The sequence below is a fragment of the Ranitomeya imitator genome, chromosome 1, assembly GCF_032444005.1.
Source record: "Ranitomeya imitator isolate aRanImi1 chromosome 1, aRanImi1.pri, whole genome shotgun sequence".
Taxonomy (NCBI): Eukaryota; Metazoa; Chordata; class Amphibia; order Anura; family Dendrobatidae; genus Ranitomeya; species Ranitomeya imitator.
In genome coordinates this window covers 1,201,029,524-1,201,053,009 of record NC_091282.1, presented here as the reverse complement: position 1 = coordinate 1,201,053,009, position 23,486 = coordinate 1,201,029,524, and the positions used below count along the sequence as shown (strand labels likewise).

General features: G+C 42.8%; 1 long non-coding RNA gene across 1 annotated transcript in view; it reads right to left on the bottom strand.

The window, feature by feature from the left end:
• Positions 1-353: 353 nt before the first annotated feature.
• LOC138658369 (uncharacterized) overlaps positions 354-23,486 on the bottom strand; it is a 92,443-nt gene continuing 69,310 nt past the window's right edge. Inside the window, exons 2-3 of the long non-coding RNA XR_011317472.1 lie at positions 1,326-1,515; positions 354-1,233 (exon numbers count right to left, since the gene is read on the bottom strand). This is a non-coding gene — a long non-coding RNA (uncharacterized lncRNA). The remainder of the gene's footprint in view (positions 1,234-1,325; positions 1,516-23,486) is intronic.

The following is a 23,486-nucleotide window of genomic DNA, read 5'->3' as shown; positions in this document are numbered from 1 at the left end:
GAATCTCACACAGAGACTACCTCTGCCATTTTCAGTGTGCTTCACTAGAGCAGTAGTACAACACAATGAACTGTGAGCTCTGACCTCCCATCCTAACTATGTATAAGCATAGAAGGGCGTTGCTTGGCCAGCCCTCGTTTTTTTCGGCATGACTTACTTTCCACTGCTTGTTGTCAAGTGTAATCCATTTCTAACAGCAAATAGTTTGAGATGGGTTGCAGAAAGTGGGTGCAGGTGTTTGTCTCTTTGAGTTTGCTCTTCTGTTTGTCAAAGTGCTGTAGCGTTTCACCCACTACGTGTCTTGGGGGACACTCGCTTGGCAGCAAAATAATCATAGACAGGCACATTTTTTTCAGATAAACAGTCCATGTGGTTTATTATACTCTCAGCATAAACCACTATAGGCCATGTTACATATCACATACCTCACATAGTCCTTTAGTTCATCATATATGGCTTTACAAATCCTTCAATGGTCACACTGGTATCTCTCCAGTCACCGGGTGACTGCACAGTTCAGCAACTGTCCTATGTTAGCGCACACAGTTCTTTTCCCCATACCAGGGGTTACCTCTTAGGAGCTCCTGCCCCACAGGTTGACTCCACGTCAGTCCAAGGTCCACAACAGGACCGTCCAGGTCGATGGTCTCACAGTGCTTCCAGGACGACTCCACTCCCAGGAGCCTCCAACACTGACCGTGCAGGACCTACAGCACACAGGCTACTCAGTGCCAAAGCCCAAACATGTGCTATTCAGGAATTCCCAGGATTTCTAACACAGGCTTCCAGGGCCTTGCACTTGGACCATTCAGATCCAAACACAGGAACCATGTGACCCACACCCTGGTCACATTACATACCCGTAACCACTCCCTTGGGTGGGAATGTGGGTGTGTGTGGCTAGTTTGTCCCGCCCATCTCACATAACTAGCCCTGCCAATCTCCCATTAGAACTTACACATTTACATGTGTGACTACAGGTCCCAGACCACAACATAACTTTAGACTGACAACGCAGAGTGTCCTCCTCTGCGACACACATACCGGCCATCTACAATTCTGCCGGACTTTGTCTCATCACAACTATGCCTCCAAGTGCATCTTGGCTGTAACATTGGTCACTGCACCACAGTGCTTACAGGCATAGCAGAGAGGTGGACTTTCAGTTCAGGACACGTAAGCCAATGGAAAATGGAAGGAGCAACGTCACTAGAAATGAGGAAGCTCTTGCACCTAGAGGAAAAAGGGAAAAAGGAGAGAAAATGGCGCTTTCTGGGATTAATAAGTGGGAAAAAAGATTAAAATCGAAAATGGGATTTGCTCACCTGATGGAGTTGTGCATATTTGGGGACAACTCTGAAAAATGCATGAAATTAATCCAATAGGTGCAGCCAACCTGGAGTGCCGATGGAAATAACTCCAAGGAAGTTCTGGCAGTTCATAATAAGGGTGGAGTGGAGATACCAGGTGAAGGGTGCTCCCACTATAGCAGATGTAATCACTTGGAAAAATTACCTAAAAAGTACAGAAAGAAGAATAAAATAAAAAAATGAAAAAAAAATATTTAAAAGCACAACGCGTTTCGGCTGTATCCAGCCTTCTTTAGGTGTCTCTGAAAAAATATTTTTGAATTTCCATCTTGTCCTTTTGCAGGACTTATATCAGACCTATTTGTACCTGGATAAATGGTTACGTTTTACTGCTACTTCTGCTTATGGTTCTGTAACTGTGCCCCCTGCACAATTATAACCGACTCATGAAAAATGAGCCAACAAAGTCAACAGCTTCCTGCAAAACATTCCACTCACTGGGGGTCTGCTTGCACTTCAGTAAATGATGATAAATCTGTGGTGTAGAATATTCGCTTAATGATCCATGATAGACAGGGGTAATGTACACAGACTTAATTACATTAACAATCAAAAAAATGCCCCCCACCCACCCCCTTACATTACATTCCTAAAACTTTGCAATTCAAGCCAATTGTAAATACCTATCAGAGATACATTGTCTGTCTTCGTTGGGCGAGAAAACCTCTAATGTACACAGATATAGAACATGTAATATAAACAGGCGGCTGAGTGACGGCCTATAGACGAGTTGTTATAAGGGACGAGATGAAAGGGAGATGAGCCGACAAAACTTAACGACTGTTGAAATATTTATTTTCGGTGCAATCGAGGTCCTTTCAGCTGTGATATGACCAGGGAACTTATCAGCAAAAAAGAGGCATGAGATGCTTAGCATAAGATGGATGAGCTGTGAGAAAGGACGGACAGGCAAAGGCAGTGCATTATAAACTACATTTCATAGGGGTGGTGGAAAGTCCAAAATAGCCTATTATTTGTAATTGGTTTTGTGAATGGGAGATGCAGTACAAAGTTCAGCCACAACTGTGTGTAGGGCACTGATTTGGTACTGCTATCTGGACTTTTATAAAAATCACATCATGATTGTAAGTGTTATGAAACTGTAGCAACTCACCCGGGAAAATAGGAGACACACTCTGCAACTGACCCTACCGATTCCTTTACAGACTAGGGATCCTGACCCCACAGTCTGTACATGATCTGAGATAGACCTAACCACAGACTAGACGATGGTAACTCGGACCTATGCTGCCTGAAAGGCCTACGAGCACTGCACATTCCTCCTAAAAAAATGGAGGGCATATTACCTACAGGAAGAAAAGTGTGCTGGAATAGAAAGAGAGCCTAGAGTGAGTAAAACAAACCTCGAAACATAAAATATAGGATTAAGTGCGCGCTGTTAGAAAATAAGATGCCTAATTCCTAAAAAGAAAGAGGAGATAGGTGCAGGGTAAAGAACATAAACAACAGAGAGATAAACCCTAGCTGGTCCTTCACTAACTGGTTTCAACTACAGCATCCAAATGAGACTATCACCAGCAGAAAATACCAGCAGGGTGAAAGTATATAAAGCTGCACCTGAAAGGTGATCGGGCAGACAAATGAGTAAATGAAAACATGTTTCCTTAAAAAGACTGAAGCAAGGTTAACAGAGACTAAACATCTGGAGAAAAGGTGTGTCTGCTGTGGCTTGGCGGACAGAGAAGCCGACCACAAAGCACAGGCTCAAGGGTTTGAACTCAGATGCATAACAGTAAGTTCTCAAAAAAAAATTTAAAACTACCCCTACCATTGTAATTTTGGTTGATGGAAAGTCATTTTCCAGGAAACGTTTCTTCTTGACTTGCTCGACTCAACTTATTTTCAATGGGGAGAGGGAAAAATTGGCTGCCAGACTCCTGTAGTGGCAGCCGATCTCTCCTGAAAATAAAAGTTTGGGCTCCCTGGTTTTCAGGATCGAGAACCTCTTTCCATTCTCAGAATCACCAAAGGTCTCAGCATTCAACCCCCTTCCACCCTTTCCTCACCAATGGTAAGTTATCTCCTATCCTATGGATGAGGAATAAGTCACCATTTTGTGAATAACCCTTTTACACATAAGAGAAAAGTTGACCAAACTCACCAATTTTGGCAACAAGACAGCCTACTATTTCATATGTATAAGGTGTGCCAACCCTTCAACTTATTTCCCCATAATCAATTGTCAGTGGAACATTGGCGCAGATACTTGAGTGCAGACTGGTCACTTTATGCTTTCCTGATGCATGGCTTCCAGTCCTGGACTCTTGAGGGACTTTCTGGCCTGTAGATAGGGAATAGGATGAGTAACTCTATGTGCACACAGAGTTTTGTTTTTTGGACCAGAAACTGAATAGAAACTCTCCAAATTTGAAAAATGGTCAAAAACTTGTAGGTTAGCATATAAGGACAAGATCTGGAGCGCTTTTTAAAGAAAAATTAAAAATCTAGTTTCTTAGAAAACTAACATTGTAGAAACAAGCTCGGAAACAAGAGCTTAGAGCCTAAACCAGCTCTCTATGAGACGTCTCAAATATATTTCATCCATGATCAATCATCTCAACCTGCTCCAACTGTAGAAGTTATATATTAATCTGTAACCGTACTATTAAAGTTTAATGATTACACGCGCAAGAGTAATTTCTTAATTACCCAGTACTACACGATACCTTTTATCATAACATCCTGCAGAAAGACAGCTGGCAAGGCTGAATCATAAAATCAAGGGAAAGTTCCCTGGAAGCTTTCACTTCACCATGTTGCTAAACATCTTATTGATTAATAAGTCATATTTTACCAAGGATGGTCGCCAACAACATCTGTAGGACGCCCGAAGACCGTTGATTTGTTTTTATATGGTTTGAGTTCAATGACTTATGTTACGATTTTGGAGGTAGAAAATGTAGAAACATCAACAAATAACAAAAACAATTGGACCGAACGTGTTTCTAAGCTAAATTATTGGTTATAAAATTAGTCTAAAGTATTATCAGGTCTATACTTACCCGAAATAACTCATTCTATTATGGGTATGTGCCCACAGACTTTTCTGAGGAGTCTTTGGCTATCATAAAATGTTAGAGTTGGAAGGGACCTCCAGGGTCATCATGTCCAACCCCCTGCTCAATGCAGGTTTCACTACAGATGTCTGTCCAGCCTCTGTTTGAAGACTTCCGTTGAAGGAGAACTCACTACCTCTTGTGGCAGCCTGTTCCACTCATTGATCACTCTCCCTATCAAAAAAGTTTTTTTCTAATATCTATCTTGTATCTTCTCCCTTTCAGTTTCATTCCATTACTTGTGTTTCCGTGTGCAAATTAGTATAAGGATGATCCCTCTACACTATGACATCCCACTACTACGGAGATTTCCCAGGTGAAGCTGCTTCAGGAAAAAGGCGGCTTCACTGGCAAAATTGCCATCGATCTTGCAGCAGTTCCGACTCTATACTATCAAATATAGAGAGTAAGCAGCTTCCTAGAGGATGAAGAATGACCATGTCAATTATTTGAATCATTTTACCGTTTAAGAGCGCTGAAGTGGTTAAAAAAAAGTGACATGAGATGAAATATGGGCACAGCAATGTCGTTTTAACATTGCTGTGCATTATGTTCATTTTCTGGGGTGCTTTTTTAGTCCAACACTGCGTGCACATACCCTTAATGTGTGCTCACGGTAAATCTTTTTGCAGAGTTTTTGGAGTGGAGACTAAGCAAAACTTTTCAAAATCCTCAAGAACTTGGAGTTTCCTTTCACTTTCCACGCCAAAATTCATCAAAAAGACTACACGTGGACTCAGCGGTTTACAGTGCCACTTTTTTTCTGGCAGTTATAGCTCTATACCCTAATATACTGTATATGGCATATGGACAGAGTTTTTCTAAAGGGCAAACCCTTATGGATCCACTGCTCCATGTTGATAGGTTGACATTATCATCATTACTGACGACACCCAATTATACACTTCTTCTCCTGATATCACACCGACCTTTTTAGAAAACACCAGTGATTGTCTTACCGCTGTCTCTAACATCATGTCCTCCCTCTATCTGAAACTAAACCTGTCAAAAACTGAACTCCTCGTGTTCTCTCCCTCTACTAACCCACCTTTGCCTGACATTGCCATCTCCGTGTGCGGTTCCACCATTACTCCAAAGCAACATGCCCGCTGCCTTGGGGTCATCCTTGATTCTGACCTTTCATTCACCCCCTACATCCGATCACTGGCTCGCTCTTCTTACCTGCATCTCAAAAACATTTCTAGAATTCGCCCTTTTCTTACTTTCGACTCTGCAAAAACTCTTACTGCTTCACTTATTCATTCTCGTCTGGACTATTGTAACTCTCTACTAATCGGCCTCCCTCTTGCAAAACTCTCCCCGCTCCAATCTGTCCTGAATGCTGCAGCCAGGATCATATTCCTCACCAACCGTTACACCGATGCCTCTACCCTGTGCCAGTCATTACACTGGCTACCCATCCACTCCAGAATCCAGTACAAAACTACTACCCTCATCCACAAAGCACTCCATGGCTCAGCACCACCCTACATCTCCTCTCTGGTCTCAGTCTACCACCCTACCCGTGCCCTCCGCTCCGCTAATGACCTCAGGTTAGCATCCTCAATAATCAGAACCTCCCACTCCCGTCTCCAAGACTTTACACGTGCTGCGCCGATTTTTTGGAATGCACTACCTAGGTTAATACGATTAATCCCCAATCCCCACAGTTTTAAGCGTACCCTAAAAACTCATTTGTTCAGACTGGCCTACCGCCTCAATGCATTAACCTAACGATCCCTGTGTGGCCTATTTATAATAAATTTAAAAAAAAAAAAAAAAAAGGTTCCTCGCATCATGTTCTCATACACTTTATGCAGTATTAGCCCTCTGTGTCTGTACTGCTACATACTGGTTCATGCAGCTTTACATGAACACCTGAGCCTTACACTATAGCTGGTCCGAATAACTAAAGCAATTGTTACCATCCACCTCTCGTGTCTCCCCTTTTCCCCATAGTTTGTAAGCTTGCGAGCAGGGCCCTCACTCCTCCTGGTATCTGTTTTGAACTGTATTTCTGTTATGCTGTAATGTCTATTATCTGTACAAGTCCCCTCTATAACTTGTAAAGCGCTGCGGAATATGTTGGCGCTATATAAATAAAAATTATTATTATTATTATTATTATTATTATTACTTCCATTTCAGATGGATCGGAAAAGATCCAAGTAGACAAGAAGAGTGGATGTGCTTGAAGATCTTTTCTTTTCCTCCGCAGAATAGATCCAACTGAACTTTCAATTTTCTCCAGGATTTCGGATTTTTTTTCTAGGCTCACATAGCAGTGCAGACTGCAATAGTCTTGACTTTAAAAATAGCAGAAGTCCTGACTTAAACCTAAAAAGCGCCAATAGGAACAGAATCTACGTTGCACTGTGGTCGCCTTTTATATATATTTTGCTTTGTAGACACCGCATGGACGTATGATGAATATTTTTGGTTGACTTGAACTGGCGTGTACTCGCTTTTTTCCCTATATAACTAAGATGTTGATCTACGCTCCCTTCTATTCTTAGTTCACGGAGGTAACTGGACTCCGGTACGGTTTACATACTCCGGACGCTAATCACTTTGCCCAAAAGCGCTCAGTACTTTTGTTTTTCTTTCAGTTTCCTCAAATCTACTCTCAACCCAACCACAAATGATTAATCACTCCATGTTTGTTGGCATGCTAAATAACAAGATTACATGAAGGCACAATCTAGAAATGTGATCCCTTCTCTCTAAATAATGGTCTAACATTTCAACCCGGTAACTACATGTTTGGGTGGTCCAATAACCGAAAAGATTCTTGTCCTTAACAGCTCACAAAAGGGACAAAAACACTTCATTGTGACTAATACTCATATATATAGGATAGAAAAAAAGGGTAAGTGGTAAAATCCCCTGGGGGAACAATTGTATTCCGGAGTGTGGGATTCCAAAGGAAATAGTAGAATGGGAATTTTAAGAGGACACATAAAGGAGACGAAGCACATGGAGAAAATTACAATGGAAACGAAGGACTAATAAAGGCAAAGAAACAACACAAACTATTTCTTTTTAAGTTTTTATTCTTTGTCCCCTTTTTAGAAGCTATTATCCCAATGTTTGGTTTTCAGAACCATTAAATCTGGAGTTTTTCTTCATTTTCTCATGCTTTGACGGAGAGACAAGCATTCCTTCCCAAGGATCTGTGCCTATATCTATATCCCTTGGCCAAAGTGACTCCTTGGCACCATCCTACGTGGCACGTTTATCGCATTTCTAGGGAAGCAAATTCTTCCAAAACACGCACCTCATAGTGGCACTCGGTTAATTTGAAAAATTCAAATCTTTATTATACTTCCAATAAAAATAGTGAAGGCAATCTATGATTACGAATTAGATCGACTTGAAATGCGTCATTGCCTTTTCGATTTTTATTATAGTACTAGGCCATGTTCAGTATTTGGTCAGTATTCTACATTGGTATTTGTAATCCAAAATCAGGAGAGGAACAATCAGAGGAAAAGTATAATAGAAACAAGTCACTACTTCTGTATTTTTCACCCACTCCTTGTTTTGGCTTACAAACACTGATGTAAAATACTGATCAAATAATGAACGTGTGAAAGTGGTGTAATAAAAATGTATTTTTTAAATTAATAAAGTGCTGGATCTTCCATCTATTGTTTGGAATTCTCCTTACAGTGGCACTATGGGTCTGTTGTAGTGACTCCATGCAGCACCGTATGTCTCCATTCACACACCCTCTTCATGTGCATGGTACCTTGGTACTATATAATGCTTTACAAGTGTGCAGAATGAGTAATACGCAAATATATCATATGCTGACAAGCGCTGGTATTTCAGTACTATAAAATGCACGGAAATAAATCAAGTTCAGAAAGACATAGACGGCATATCTATGATGTCATAGGCAATCAGGCACACCCTAATGCTACAACTAGCGACAACCTAATAATAGACTAGGAGCGGTGAAATTAGAAAAAAATGTCTTCCCCTTTCTTATGACTTAATAATGTGTTTTAGAAAGAAGCGTAGGTGGAATAAAGGACTTATGGAGTGTCAAGATGGAAAGCTCAAACATGGGACTGCTACTCCATACAAAGAAGACAAAGATATTGACTACTGTCAGGTACAACCAGGACAGATGGACGGCTATGAATTTCGTAGTTGTAAAGAACATCCACCTACTCAGATTGGTGATAACGGAAGATGCTGCTATGACATTGGCAGTCGATAGAATAGCTATGGGCAAATCAACAATGAAGTTACTGGACAAACTCTTCATTTCGAGGAACATTACACTGGCGACAAAGACACGGCTCGTACATAGTTTGGTCTTTTCTGTGGTAACATACGGATAGGAAACCTGGATGATAAAGAAACAAGACAGATGAATCAATGAAGTGCTGGAGAAGGATGTTATCAATACCATGGATGGCAAGAAGATCAAACAAATCTAATTTGGAACAAATCAAGTCAGGCAAGTTACTCGAAGCAAGTATCACAAAGCCTACTCTACATATGAAGAAAGCAATCACTGGAGAAGAACATCATGGTCTAAAGAATAGAAGGAATATGGCAAAGAGGAAGATCAGCAACCTGATGGCTTGATACTAACAAGAAAAAGGCCGAAAAACCCCTGGTGGACCTATCTAGACTTGCACAAGATCAATCTTCCTTTCAACCATTAAATGGCCATGGTTAGAGATCGAGTCAAAGGCTGATAAATAAAATAAATAAATTACCAAAATTCTCCTTGAACCAACCTAGACATTTGCCCAGACACTTTTTGGAATTCGCATTTTAACTGTTATTCCACCCACTATCCTGAACCACTGTGAATACTGTAAAGAGTATATGGGTATCTCTATAAAAAAGAAAATGTGGAGAAGGTGCGGGCCGGTAATATTTGACTTACCACCCCTGGGATTATCCTCACATTATGGCACTAGTGGGTCACATCCACCTGGGAGTTCAAGAGTTAGAAGATCACTGCATATTGTGAATCGCAGATCTTCCATTTGGCCGGTGTGTTTTGTGTTTCTATAAAATAGATTTCATTTCCTTTGGTGCTGAAGAGGTTAATGACCCTTTCTGTGCTGGTTAGAAACTTGCAGCTCCATCTCACAGCTGTTCCTGACCTGGTCATTTCCTTTAGCTATAAATCTGGACAGACCTTCTCTTCCTCGCCAGTGAAAGTTTTATTTTCTAGCACATTGGAGTTGCTGTGCTGAGTTGGAGATCGTTGTTGCTGCTGGAGATTGTTGCATGCTGTTTTTGGATGTCTGCTTTCCTTAATGTCCTATTCCCATTTGGTCTGTACATTTTTTCCCTTCCTTATGTACATCTTTACCTTTGATGAATGTTTTGCATGCTAGTTGATATTTGTTATCCCTGTTTGTCTTAGGTGTTTATACACTACACACTAGCATATCTGTCCCAGACTTTTTGAGAGAGGACAGCTTAGAAATTAACAGGAAAACAGTAAGGCTCGTGGCCCAAACCTCCTCATCTACAGAGATACTTTTGGGAGCAGGGAAAGTTAGGGTCCCAAGCCTAGGGATGGTTCAGGGCCTCTTTCTCAAATCACGTCCCCAGTGTGACACACTAATGGACCATAGGAACAGCTGGACCAATGGGACAGGGGGAAAAAAGTTGCACTAACTGTCCCTTTAAAACTTTTTCACTTTATTTGAAAAGCTAAAACATAAAGTTGCAGGGGTGAACGAAATGCATTGAGGACATGTCCTCAATACATTTCATCCACCCCTGCGACATTATGGGATATGGGTAGTGCATTATACTGTATGGAAGCCTATGGAGAGTACATTATACTATATGGGAGCCTATGGGGGAGTGCATTATACTATATTGAGGACTATGGGGAGTGTATTATACTGTATGAAGGCATATGGGATTTGTATTATACTGTATAGAGGATTATGGGGAGTGTATTATACTGTATAAAGGCCTATGGGAAGTGCATTATACTATAGTAAGGCCTGAGAGGAGTGCATTATACTATAGAGGCCTAAGGAGAGTGCATTAAACTATATGGAGGCCTAAGGGTTGTGCATTATACTATATGGAGACCTATGAGGAGTGCATTATATTATACTAGATGGTGGCCCGATTCTGGCGCATAGGGTATTCTAGAATATGTATGTAGTATATAACACAGCCCACACAGTATATAACACAGCTCACGCAGTATATAACACAGCTCACGCAGTATATAATACAGCTCATGCAGTATATAACACAGCTCACGCAGTATATTACACAGCCCCCGTAGTATATAGCACAGCGACGCAGTATATAACACAGCCCACGCAGTATATAACACAGCCCACGCAGTATATAACACAGCTCACGCAGTATATAATACAGCTCATGCAGTATATAACACAGCTCACGCAGTATATTACACAGCCCCCGCAGTATATAGCACAGCGACGTAGTATATAACACAGCCCACGTAGTATATAACACAGCCCACACAGTATAACACAGCTCACGCAGTATATTACACAGCCCATGTAGTATATTGCACAGCCACACAGTATATAACACAGCTCACGTAGTATATAGCACAGCGCCGTAGTATATAACACAGCCCACGCAGTATATAACACAGCCCAAGTAGTATATAGAAGTGTGGGCACCATATCCCTGTTAAAAAACAATTCAAATAAAAAATAGTTATATACGGTACTCACCTTCCGTCGGCCCCCGGATCCCAGGCCCAGGCCTTTAGCGATGTTCCTCACAATGCTGCGTTCCCAGTAATGCCTTTCGGCAATAACCTGTGATCATGTAGTGGTCTCGCGAGACCGCTACATCATCATCTCGCGAGACCGCTACGTGATCTCGAGCCATTGCCGCAATGCATTCTTGGGACCGGAGCGTCGCAAGGAGCGGGAAAGGGTGCCGCGGACGCTGGAAGGTGAAAATATAATATTTTTTTTATTATTATTTTTAACATTATATGTTTTTACTATTGATGCTGCATAGGCAGCATCAATAGTAAAAAGTGAAGCGGTGTTTAAATCCTGCCCCAATATCGCTGATTGGCCGTGGTTGATTGGCCGCTGATTGAAGCCTATAAGTAGTGCAGTATATTATATCATAGAATCACAGAATGTTAGAGTTAGAAGGGACCTCAAGGATCATTGTGTCCAACTCCCTGCTCAATGCAGTATTCACTAAACCATCTCAGACAGATGTCTGTCCAGCCTCTGTTTGAAGACTTCCATTGAAGGAGAACTCACCACCTCTCGTGGCAGCCCGTTCCACTCATTGATCACCCTCACTGTCAAAAAGTTTGTTCTAATATCTAATCTGTATCTTCTCCCTTTCAGTTTCATCCCATTGTTTCTCGTTTTTCCATGGGCAAATTAAAATAATAATGATCCCTCTACACTGTGACAGCCCTTCAGATATTTGTAGACAGCTATTAAGTCTCCTCTTGGCCTTCTTTTTTGCAAGCTAAACATTCCCAGATCCTTTAACCGTTCCTCATAGGACATTTGCAGTCCGCTCACCATCTTGGTAGCGCCTCTCTGACCTTGCTTCAGTTTTTCAATATCTTTTTATATTATATGGATGATTATGGGGTGCATTCTACTATATGGAGGCTATTTAGTGGACATCATACAGTGAGGGGGCCATCATACAGTGTGGGGATTACAGTGAGGGGGCGGACAATACATTGTGTATAAGAGAGCATCATACTGTGTCGAGGCAAGCTGTACGTGGGGGGAGACGTGGGACATTATTAAATGTTATGTGGGCCCTTATTGTTATAGGGACACTAAGGTTATTGTGAAAGTCAAAGGGGCACACAGAGGACATTATTAATATCTAGGGGGCAAAATATGGGCACTGTTTTCTAGGGCACTTGCACCTGGCATTACTATATTCTAGAGGGTTGTTTTACCATCTGGAAGGCACACAGTACCACACAGCGGGTGCAGTAATAGGGTCACATACGGCAGCAGCGGCTCAGTATTGGGTTATCAAAAGGATGAGGCATTTGTGTAGGTTGGGAATATATGGGGACGGGGCTGGAAATGTGTGAAGTCAAATGTGTCTTTGTTGTGATCTCTGCAACCGAGTCCTGCCTGAAGAAGTTGTCGTATCGGTCTGGGCCAGTTGGAAAAGACAGGAAAAGTGAACAATTCCATCAGAAAGAACGTCAGCAGTAAGTCACTATCTATAACTGTCCTGTAATCACTTATATGTTCTGCAGGACTGATTTCTACCACTATATGGTCATCGTAAGGCAGTAATATCAATGTTGTTCTCTGTATAGAGATTTTAATTAGTAACAGAGCCGTCATCTGCTGAGGTTCTCCTACATCAACTAGCTAGTGGGCCACTCAACCCTAGCTACGCCTCTGATCTGGCCATTTGATCCTGTGTCTGGTAAATACGGGAGACATAGCTGAAAGGCCTTTTTTTATTCGCTGCTTTTACCTGGGTTACCATCACAGTGTTGGCTGAGAGTCTCAGTCAATTCAATTCAATTCAAACGAGCTTTATTGGCAGGACAAAGTACATGTTAGCATTGCCAAAGCATATGGTAAAAATACGGGGGTGGGGGAGGGAGGCATATAGAGGTCCAGGATATATCAGACTCCTTTTAGAGGATAGGGGATGTTTCCAGGGTGGGGTATAGGAGTCCATGACATATCAGGCTCTTCAGTCGGGGGGATAGGGATATGTCCAGTGTTGGGGTACGGGAGTCCATGACATATCAGGCTCCTCTTAGTCTGTGGCAGGCACTGACATATTCCGCTGCTACGGCCACTGCACTTTCCTCTTCCCCCAGTATTATCGGCAGTTTCTCTTCCTCCTCCTTGGAGGTGAAGTCTGGGAGGAGATCAGACAGTCTCTTGAAGTGAGTGTCCCTCACTGAGGAGTATTTGGGGCACCTCAGCAGGAAGTGGGCCTCATCCTCCACGGCCTCCTGGGGGCACTGCTGGCAGTGTCTGCTCTCTCGGGGCTTGTAGTTCAGTCAGTGCCGCCCGGATTCGATGAGAAGGCTGTGGGCGCTCAGTCTGTACCGGCTCAGGATCTGTCGATCTTTGGGGTTTTATAGTTTCTCTAGATATGGGGCCAGTTTGTACTCCCTCTGTAGATTCCGGTATATTGTCAGTTTCTTGGATTTGTTTATGTCGTTCCTCCAGATGCTGAGATATTCCTCTTTGACTTTGTGTACCATCTTCTGGATTTCACCTTTTGTCAGGCCATGGAGGTTAATGGCTTGGTCAGACTGGCTTTGGGTACTTTTTCTTGGGAGGCTTCCTAGTCTAGGTCTCTCTTTTTCCTGGCGGAAGAGAACAAGGGGTTTGCAAGAGGGTGTGGAACCTGATGGCCACTCACTCTCACCCTAATCCACAGACAAGTCATCCCATAAGGGCTCCACATCCTGCCTCGTTCTTTTGACAAACGAAAAGTGAACACACAGTGAACGTAAAAAATAATTTCACATGGATGTGCAACGTTAGGGTTTGCGCACTGAAAATGTTAGAAAGTGAAGTGTGGCCAAAAGTTTTGAACTCTTGCTGAATAACCAGCGAATTATGCCATACTCACGGGTCACCATTCTTGGGCCACTTCTGCATCTCAAGCTGGCAAACAAGCCAGCCAATGCATAGATTTTAGTGGACTGGGTTAGTCTGCAGGTGGTTACACCCAAAAGCTTATACCCAATGTGTCTAGTGTATCAACACTACATCAATAGCCCAATCCAAAGCCACCGACAAGAACAAACACTACACTTGATCCAAGCCAAAAGGAAGCACTAGTGTCGTAAATTATGTGCCCCCATTATGGTCCCATGTTGTCCACAGAAGGGTTTTAATGTTTGTTTTCCTCTCTTTGTCCCTTCCATGACTTACGGGCCTTCTCCCCACCATTACCTTTGCTAAGAATTACGGCTATTGTGGAAAGTAGTTCATGGGTTGCAACGAACCAGGGCTTGCACGAGTCTAAATCGGCCCTGCTATAAACTCAAGTTGTAAGATTTTTTGCTGAGAGCTTAGCTGTAAATAACTTCTACCCTCACATAATTAAACCATTATGGGTTTTTATTAAATTTTTTTGGCCAAGATGGAAAAGATGGAAAGTGGTCTAAAGATTTTATACAATTAACCATGACTCCACCAGACAGGTAAACATGGAGGTCTGCAAACGCAGATTCAAACCACATGTTCAGAAGGGTTGGTGATATACATAAACGAGACAGCCCCAGACTTCTGGTCATGTTATATGAAATGTAAACCTGGTAATAGAAAAAGCTTTTAGTACATGACTAAAAGTATACAACCCCCAGAAATAGGCATGGAGAAGAATGAAAATGGATCACAACTTAGCCAACCAACTAAATCAATGAGCTAGTAATCACTTCAGTCCACATTTAAACTAAATATAAAAAAGTATTAATTATTACCCTTGAATTATATATATACATATTGTGAGGCAGTGACCCCTGTTACAGCTAGGGGGCACTGTATGTGCTCTCCAGAATGTGCATGGAAGCGTAGTGAGGCCATGAGGGCGTACTACAGACACAGGTGTGGCTGTAATTAGAATAGTGAAGCAGTAACTGATTAAAAAGCCCTGTAGTACTGGGGGAGGTGTGTCAGTGTGTTCTTGGAAGCAGACAGGGCAGTTGTCTGCAGAGCTCTCTCTGTGTGGAGCATCACAGAGGCTAAAGGAACCAGAGAGACTGACACCCTGCGTCTTGGGCTGTCTTATATGTACCCGGCTGCACTCCAGAGGATAAAGAGTGCAGTGCGCTGAGTGAGTACAGAGACTTGTTACCGGCATGCGGTCACCCAGGGAAACTGGACAGAGGGAAGTCCGGCCTGTGTATTGACTGCGTCATATAGCCATGCATTATTAATGGACTGTATGAAGAAGCCGTATATTATATTGACTGTGTGAAGTAACACAATAAAAGAACATTTTGTTTGAACTTGCTTGTGTCACTGCCGTTTCACTGTATATGGTCCTACCGCTGCATCACATATGGTGGAGAATGCGGGCAATGTGAACTGAGGCACACCCCAGAGAGTGCTGCAGATTGTTTTGCGAATCTGCTGGAAAAATGGAGGAACTTTTGGAGCAGGCTGTGCTCAGTCAGCAAAGACTTCAACAAGAGACTCTGCAGTTTCAACATTCCCAGCAAGAGAATTTGCAGCAGCAGCAGTGGCAGCAGGAGACAATGCAGAGGGAGCTAGCAGAGCTTCAACGATATAAAGTGGAGACCTCTAATGTGAGGGGTGAACAGCAGAGTCCTGAAGAGACCCCAAAGGTAAGGGGCGATCATTGGGTGTACCAGTTGTCCTATGTAGAGACTCGGTCTGCCAGGTCTCAAGCAAGTGACTTGTTGCAATTGGTGGAGGAGTGGCTCCAGCCTGAGTTCTGTTCTCCGTATAAGATGATGGAGAGAATCGTGGTTGATCGGATGGTGAGGGCTCTGCCGGCCGCCATGCAGCGTTGGGTTGGGCTGAGGGACCTAGGCCACCTGGAACTGCTGATAGAATTGATTGAGCGGTATAAGTCCACTCAGGACGTTGCACCAGAGCCCGGGCATGGGGCTAGTAACTGTTCAGTAACATCTAAGCCCATGGACTGTGGGAACATTGGTCAGGAGTCTATGTGTGCCCAGCCTGTCTGTATCACCACTAGGGGCACAGCTGGCGGCGAACCAGAGCTGTGCCAGGTACTTGTGAATGGATGCCGAACAGAGGCTCTCCTGGACACGGAGAGTAAAGTGACTCTGGTCCATCGTTCCTTGTTGCTGTGGACAACACCAACGGACAGAAAGTGGAGGTGATGGGTATCCATGTGGAAATCCGGGAGTACCCGACCGCGGAGGTCAATGTTTCTACACCATCTGGAGACATTAGACATGTGGTGGGAGTGGCAAAGACCCTTCCCTATGGGACTGTGTTGGGAAGAGATTTTCCCCTGTTTTGGTCCCTGTGGGAGACCAGGGTAAACCCTCTCATGGAAAAATTTATTCCGGGTGCAGAACCCAAAAATATTGAAATACCTGCCATAGGGATCGCCAACCTAGGGACAGAGTGTAATCCCGATAGGCTCCACCTAGAGGTAGCGGCAGGAGAAGCTAAAGATGTTGTTTCAGGCATAGAACCCGAAGATCATAAGATGTATGCCACAGGGTCGCCAATTTTTGATTAGTGTGTAAACCCGATAGGCTCCCTCTAGAGGTTGTGGCAGTAGAGGTTGTGGGGACCCCATTGAACCCTGAGCTGGAGGTGTTCCCTTGTAAGGTTGGGACAGCTCAGATCCAGGGTCTCTTTCGGAGACGCAGATATAAAAGACGCAGGTATGAGAAAAGCCGAGAGTGTATGATCGCAGAAGTGACTGGGGACGTGCACACGAGGAACCCTCTGGCACCGGTCAAGGATGGGGCTGGGGCTCAGGGAAAATTAGATAGAGCGCTCGCTAGACCGCACTGTCGGGAGGCTCTGGTTCGGGTGCGGCGTAGGACAGATATATGCTCGGAGTTGCCAGCGCGGTCCGTGGCGTTTCAGCGTGATATAGTCACTGAGGCACAGGTAAGGGTACAGAGGAAGCGGTACCAGGGGCCCGAAAGCAGATACTTAGGTGACAGGATGACCCGTGGGGTTAGTGAACCTGAAGTAAACAAAGTAAAGACCACCCAAAACGAGCCCAAATCTGCGGTTAATCAGAAAAGAGGGTTTGGCTCCTGCAATGGAGATCGGGTGGGTGGTCCCGTAATGAAATATGGAGGAGAAATGCAAAGGGGAGGGATGCGTGCGTTGATCGATGGTTCCGGTCCCTACTTTGGTTTCTTAATGTAGTGAGCGGGGATGTCAGGGGGGCATACCAATGCCCTGTCTTTTTCCCTTACGGGGTAACAAATGTTCAACCCCACAGGTATGAACAGGGGGGAAAGATATGTGAGGCAGTGACCCCTGTTACAGCTAGGGGGCGCTGTATGTGCTCTCCAGAATGTGCATGGCAGCGTAGTGAGGCCATGAGGGCTTACTACAGACACAGGTGTGGCTGTAATTAGAATAGTGAAGCAGTGACTGATTAAAAAACCCTGTAGTACTGGGGGAGGTGTGTCAGTGTGTTCTTGGAAGCAGACAGGGCAGTTGTCTGCAGAGCTCTCTCTGTGTGGAGCATCACAGAGGCTAAAGGAACCAGAGAGACTGACACCCTGCATCTTGGGCTGTCTTATATGTACCCGGCTGCACTCCAGAGGATAAAGAGTGCAGTGCGCTGAGTGAGTACAGAGACTTGTTACCGGCGTGCGGTCACCCAGGGAAACTGGACAGAGGGAAGTTCGGCCTGTGTTTTGACTGCGTCATATAGCCATGCATTATTAATGGACTGTATGAAGAAGCCGTATACTATATTGACTGTGTGAAGTAACACAATAAAAGAACGTTTTGTTTGAACCTGCTTGGGTCACTGCCGTTTCACTGTATATGGTCCTACCGCTGCATCACAATATATATACAGTATATATATAATACACAATATATATAATTATACAAATGTGTATTTGACTTTTGAGAACTGCTGCAGTTAGTTGTGGTGTACATTTCACAAAGTGTTGGCATTGTCCATGGTCCTTTTGCCATAGGGCAAACAGTGGACGTGAAGGGGTGACATATGGTTAGTAAGTTCCACTGTCGGTGACATAACTAGAGTGCTAGCTGTGGTGGAAATGTTGGACTTGGGCCCCCACCCGCATGTTGGTCATATAAGATGTATGGGTCCTTGTATCATACCATATCCAATAATGATATACATGCCCATCCCCCATGTAATCACTTTCCCCATCATAATCCCTTCCTGTAATAATACCACCATCCTAAGCCTCTTCCTAGTATAATTTCCCCCCATCCTGACCCCTTCACGTAATAATATCCTTCACCCTTGGTCTTTCATGTAATAATGCCCACCATCCTAGCCCCTTTTAGTAATAATGTCCCCATTCTGGACCTATCCTGTAATAATGAGGCAAAAAAACAAAGGTCCAGTAGAGCAGCAGGTGCGTGCAATAAAATCCAAAATGTATTGCAGAAAAACGAGATAAAAGTACTTGTTTTTATTATGTATACCCCTCCTCACATGTAAAGCGCCATGGAATAAATGGCGCTATAACAATAAATAATAATAATAATAATGGCAGTTTTAACAGCGCCTAAGACTTACGCGATTCAGCTCATACAAGCGTTACTCATGATTGAAACGCGGACCTGTTGGAACCGCCATGTACTTTTGTCTTGTTTTTCTATAATATATTTTGGATTTTATTGCACGTACCTGCTGCTTCACTGGACCTTCATGTTTTGCCTCTGCTTACAGCTGTCTCCTGGGCTTATCCGTTCGAAGCAAACAGCAGGATCCATGCTGCAACGATGTGGTGAGCTGACTCTCCTTTCCCGTTCCCCTTTTTGTAATTTTTATCCTGTAATAATGTTCCCATCCGGATATCTTCCTGTATAAATGTCCCCATCCTGAGCTCTTTTCTGTAATAATCGATGAGTTGATTACGTCCACAGGATCCTCTTTCGTTGGATGCTTTTCGTTGATCGCGCCATTCTCGGGATACTCTCGACATGATTGCGCAAGAACACAAGGATTGACGTTTTTTTGAATTCTTGGTCTCGTTGGTAAACTAGCGCCGATGACCAACTTTGAAAAAAAAACACAGCAAAAATAATAATACTAAGGGGCCAAGTGGATCTAGATCAAAACGTGGGGGCAAAAAACTTGAAAAGTAGACTTTGTTAGATATGCATTAAATATATATACCGCTCGTAAATGGTAAAAACCAGGGCAAGATAGCAAGACAAAAAACAGTTCCGTGTAATCAGTCAACAAAATTGGGCAGCAGAGAAGAGGGAACATATGCACACCGCAAAGTGTATGATTCCCTTTTAGCCCTTACAAACTGGACCTACCTAGCTGGCACCCCGAATAAGCGATATTTGGAGACCCCCACTCAATGTAAGTTGACCCTAAGAAAACCCGAATGCCCTAAAGTCCTACTGATGTGGTAAGTTTCTTGCCCATCAGGTGTATGAATAAAGATACAAAAAAAAAATCAATCTCATCCTATAATGACTAATAGACGTAAGAATGCCTCTTTACTCAATATTGAGATAACTTGTTTATATAGCCGATAACATTGCACTTTGTCCCAACACGTAATTTTAAGGTTCATCAGGGGATGTCGGTGCCCATATGCGATTATACATCTCTAACAGGGAACAACAGTTGATGTCAGGAGGTTCCCATGCCCATTAATTAGGCTGTTGGCTGATCCCACCGATATGGACGAAATCTGTAAGCAGGCCTTTGCTTGTGAAATCACATTGGTCAGATGTCTGATGCATAACCACCACCATTATCTTCAATGAATAAATCTAAGGCTTATCAGAGGTTTTTATCAGAAAATCATTTTGGCTGTTTTTTGCCTATAATTTCGAACGTTTGACATGCTCTCTTGGAAGCGAAGGTGAGGTTTTCAGAGTGTGCCTACCCCATTCCTAAATTTTACATGTTTTCCCAGACTTGGGAAAAGAGAGAAATGTGTGATTTTTGAGGCTTGGTGCAGACAACCGTTTTCTCTCCATTTGAAAAAATTGGTCCGATTATGCTAATCAGACTCTAATCAGAGAGTGATCAGAGTGAGATCCGATTTTCTCAGAGATGGAGAGGAAAAAAAAGTGTCTCCTCCCGAATTAAATCAGTCCATGAAAATCGGATTGCACTCGAATGCCATCCGAGTGCAGTCCAATTTCTTTCATGGACCCACACACTGAATGGGCAAATGCTATTCGATTCAGTGGATGTTTATATGAACTTTTCAAATGCATCTGAAACATTGTCACACAAAAGGTTGGTAGATAAAATGAGAAAAATGCGACTAAGGGAAAATATGTGTAACTGGGTTAGCAACTGATTCAGGGATAGGAAACAAAGGATGGTTATTAATGGAACACACTTGAATTGGGTCACAGGTAACAGTGGGGTACCACAGGGGTTAGTATTGGGCCCTCTTCTTTTTAACATATTTATTAACCATCTTAGGGGTCAGTATTGGGCCCTCTTCTTTTTAACATATTTATTAATCATCTTGTAGGGGGCATACAGAGTAAAATTAAAATATTTGCATGAGCACTAGAATCTGTGATGGGGCATGGATCCAGGGAACTAGTCTGATTGCTATATGTGGAGTCGGGAAGTAATATTTACCTTAATATGGAGCTATGGGCTTTTTGCCTTCTTCAGGATCAACATGTTAGGCTATAGATTGAACTCTACCTTCATCCTTAAAACTATGAAACTTTGAAATCGGGCATGCTGCAATTTTTTTCCTCGGGCCACTCTGTCCGAGTAAATATTGGACATGTGCATGGCCCGATGGATAGCACTCATTCCTGATTTATATCAATATCATGTATAGTACTCATCAGATTAAAGCAATTGTCTGCATGAGCCCTTAGTTTTAGATCAAAGGTAGACAACAAACACAAGCGGTTTCTTTCCGAAACTTGCAAGTGACTTTACGGCTTTGAGAGAGGTGCTGATAAAAAATTGGGAACCATTAAAGAAAAGGTCAAAAAGACTCAAAATCACATGATAAAATATTCACGTATTCTGCGTATGGCACCAAAATAGTGATTCTGGGAGACGTCACCCATCACTTGAGTCCCGCTGACTTGTGAAACTCTATCAATTTTGAAATGAAAAACCTTATTTAGAAGCCAGAAGTCATCTCTCGGTGGTGAGTCACAATTTATGCTTTCAAGTCGGGTCACAGCCTCTTAATTCTTCTTGGATTGAAGGTGAGATAAACTTTAACTTCAAGGTGAAAGTGACACCTGGGAACAATTTAATAAGTATGTGTACCTCCCTGCGATTACTAGCATATGCCGCTGTTATTACAAGCCCGAGGCTGTGTGCCCACCGAGCAATGAATAGACCAGAAATATGTTCAACCTAAGGCCTCATTCAGATGGCCGGTTTTTGTCCATGTTATTCGCAGAGTATGAAGCTGATCATATTTCCATGCTTTTGTAGAGCATGTATTCATGCAAAGATCACGGAGACATGTCTGTTTTTGATCTGAGCCATGGGTCAAAATTACCCATACGAGTATACGGGTCAATGAAAATCACTGATGGCATCTGTGGGTAATCCACCATCAGCGATTAACCCTGCAAAGCAAAGTTTACTGTATAAAAAAATCCTCCAAAAAAACAGACAATTTTTCATCCGTATCGTCATCCATATTGCAATCGTTTTCTGAGACCAAATACAGTTTCCTATGAGAAGAATTGAAATTTTTCCATGAAAATCGGATGACAGAGGTTTGATCCTTATGGGTTCTGAGTTTGCTCATTAGTATGGTTTAATAAGTGAGCCTCGTCAGAAATACCTTCGAGACTAATAATGCACCCAGCTATTTTTTTCCACGTAGATATTTGATCCATGTAAAAAAAACTGTTGTGTGAACAGTCCAATTGGACCAAGTACTGTCCGTTCAATGTCCACGGACAGCACCCGGATGGAAAATACAGAGGCGTGAACATAGCCTAATGAGATGGAGTAGCTTTGAAAATAGCTTTTTGACATACAAAAAATTAATTGATGGTAAGAATGGAAACTATGACCAAACACTGAAAATCAGTCAAAGTTTTTCACATTCGAGAAAAATCACTGCTGTCTGAACGAAGCCTTAGGCCTCATTCAGACATCTGTTTTTCATATATGAGTGCTCTTCGTATTTTTCACTGACAGCACTCGTACCTGTGTTAGGCTGGTTTCACATTTGCGTTATTTTGGGTGCGTTTTTGCGGTAAAAAACGCAAAAAAAGCATGGTGAAAAAACGCATGTAAACACATGCAAACGCTGCGTTTTTTTGACGCATGCGTTTTTGCATGTGGTGAGAAAAACGCGGCGTTTTGACGCGTTTACATGCGTTTTTTCATGCGTTTGCGTTTTTTAAACGCATGCTGAGAAATGTGTGACAGCTGTCAATCATCAAAATAAAGTAAAAAAACCCACTATAAACAGAAATAGTTAGGGTTAGGGTTAGGGTTAGGGGTAGGGATCATAACCCTAACCCTAACCCTACCCCTAACCCTAAGTGATCCTAACCCTAACCCTACCCCTAACCCTACCCCTAACCCTAAAGAGATTAGGGTTAGGGTTAGGGTTAGGGGTAGGGTTAGGGTTAGGGTTAGGATCCCTTAGGGTTAGGGTTAGGGGTAGGGTTAGGGGTAGGGTTAGGATCAGGATCCCTTTATCACCTTTATGTTGGGGGGTGGCATATCAGTGTGCATGCGTCCCCATTGACTCCAATGTATTTTTTGACCCAAAAAAAACGCATGAAAACGCATGCGTTTTTTTTGGTCCAAAAAACGCCTCTCAAAAATACTACAAGTTGCATTTCTGAAAATGAACGCATGCAGTAAAAAAACGCATGCGTTGCAAAATGCGACCAAACGCGTACAAACAAAAACGCATGCGTTTTCAATGTTAAATATAGGAAAAAAAAGCACTGCAGACAAAAACGCAAGTGTGAAACCACCCTTAGTCTATGAGGCCATTCGCATGTCCGACTTTGATCTGCCTTTCGGATTAGAATCGGCAATTCAAGTCTAGGGGACCGTGAAAAAGTGAGACAGCGCTTGGAAATGTTCAAGACTGTTACATAGGAGAAGGTGGAGAAACTGATTTTTTTTCGACAAGAAAGAGAAAAACGTAGGACTCTCACAACAAACTCTGATCAAAATAATTGGTCTGTTTTCTAGTACATGAGACAAATGGACGTATGAATGAGATCTGAGCGTTATTAGGACTAGACGTGTAACCGTAGATGCATGTCATATGGACAAGGATCACCGATCCCTATGGGTATCCTCAGAATTTGTACGGCAAACTAAACCGGAATTTTACTCATCCACCATTTCCCATTTAGATTGGTAAACATTTTTTAAAAAGAACATCAAATGACAT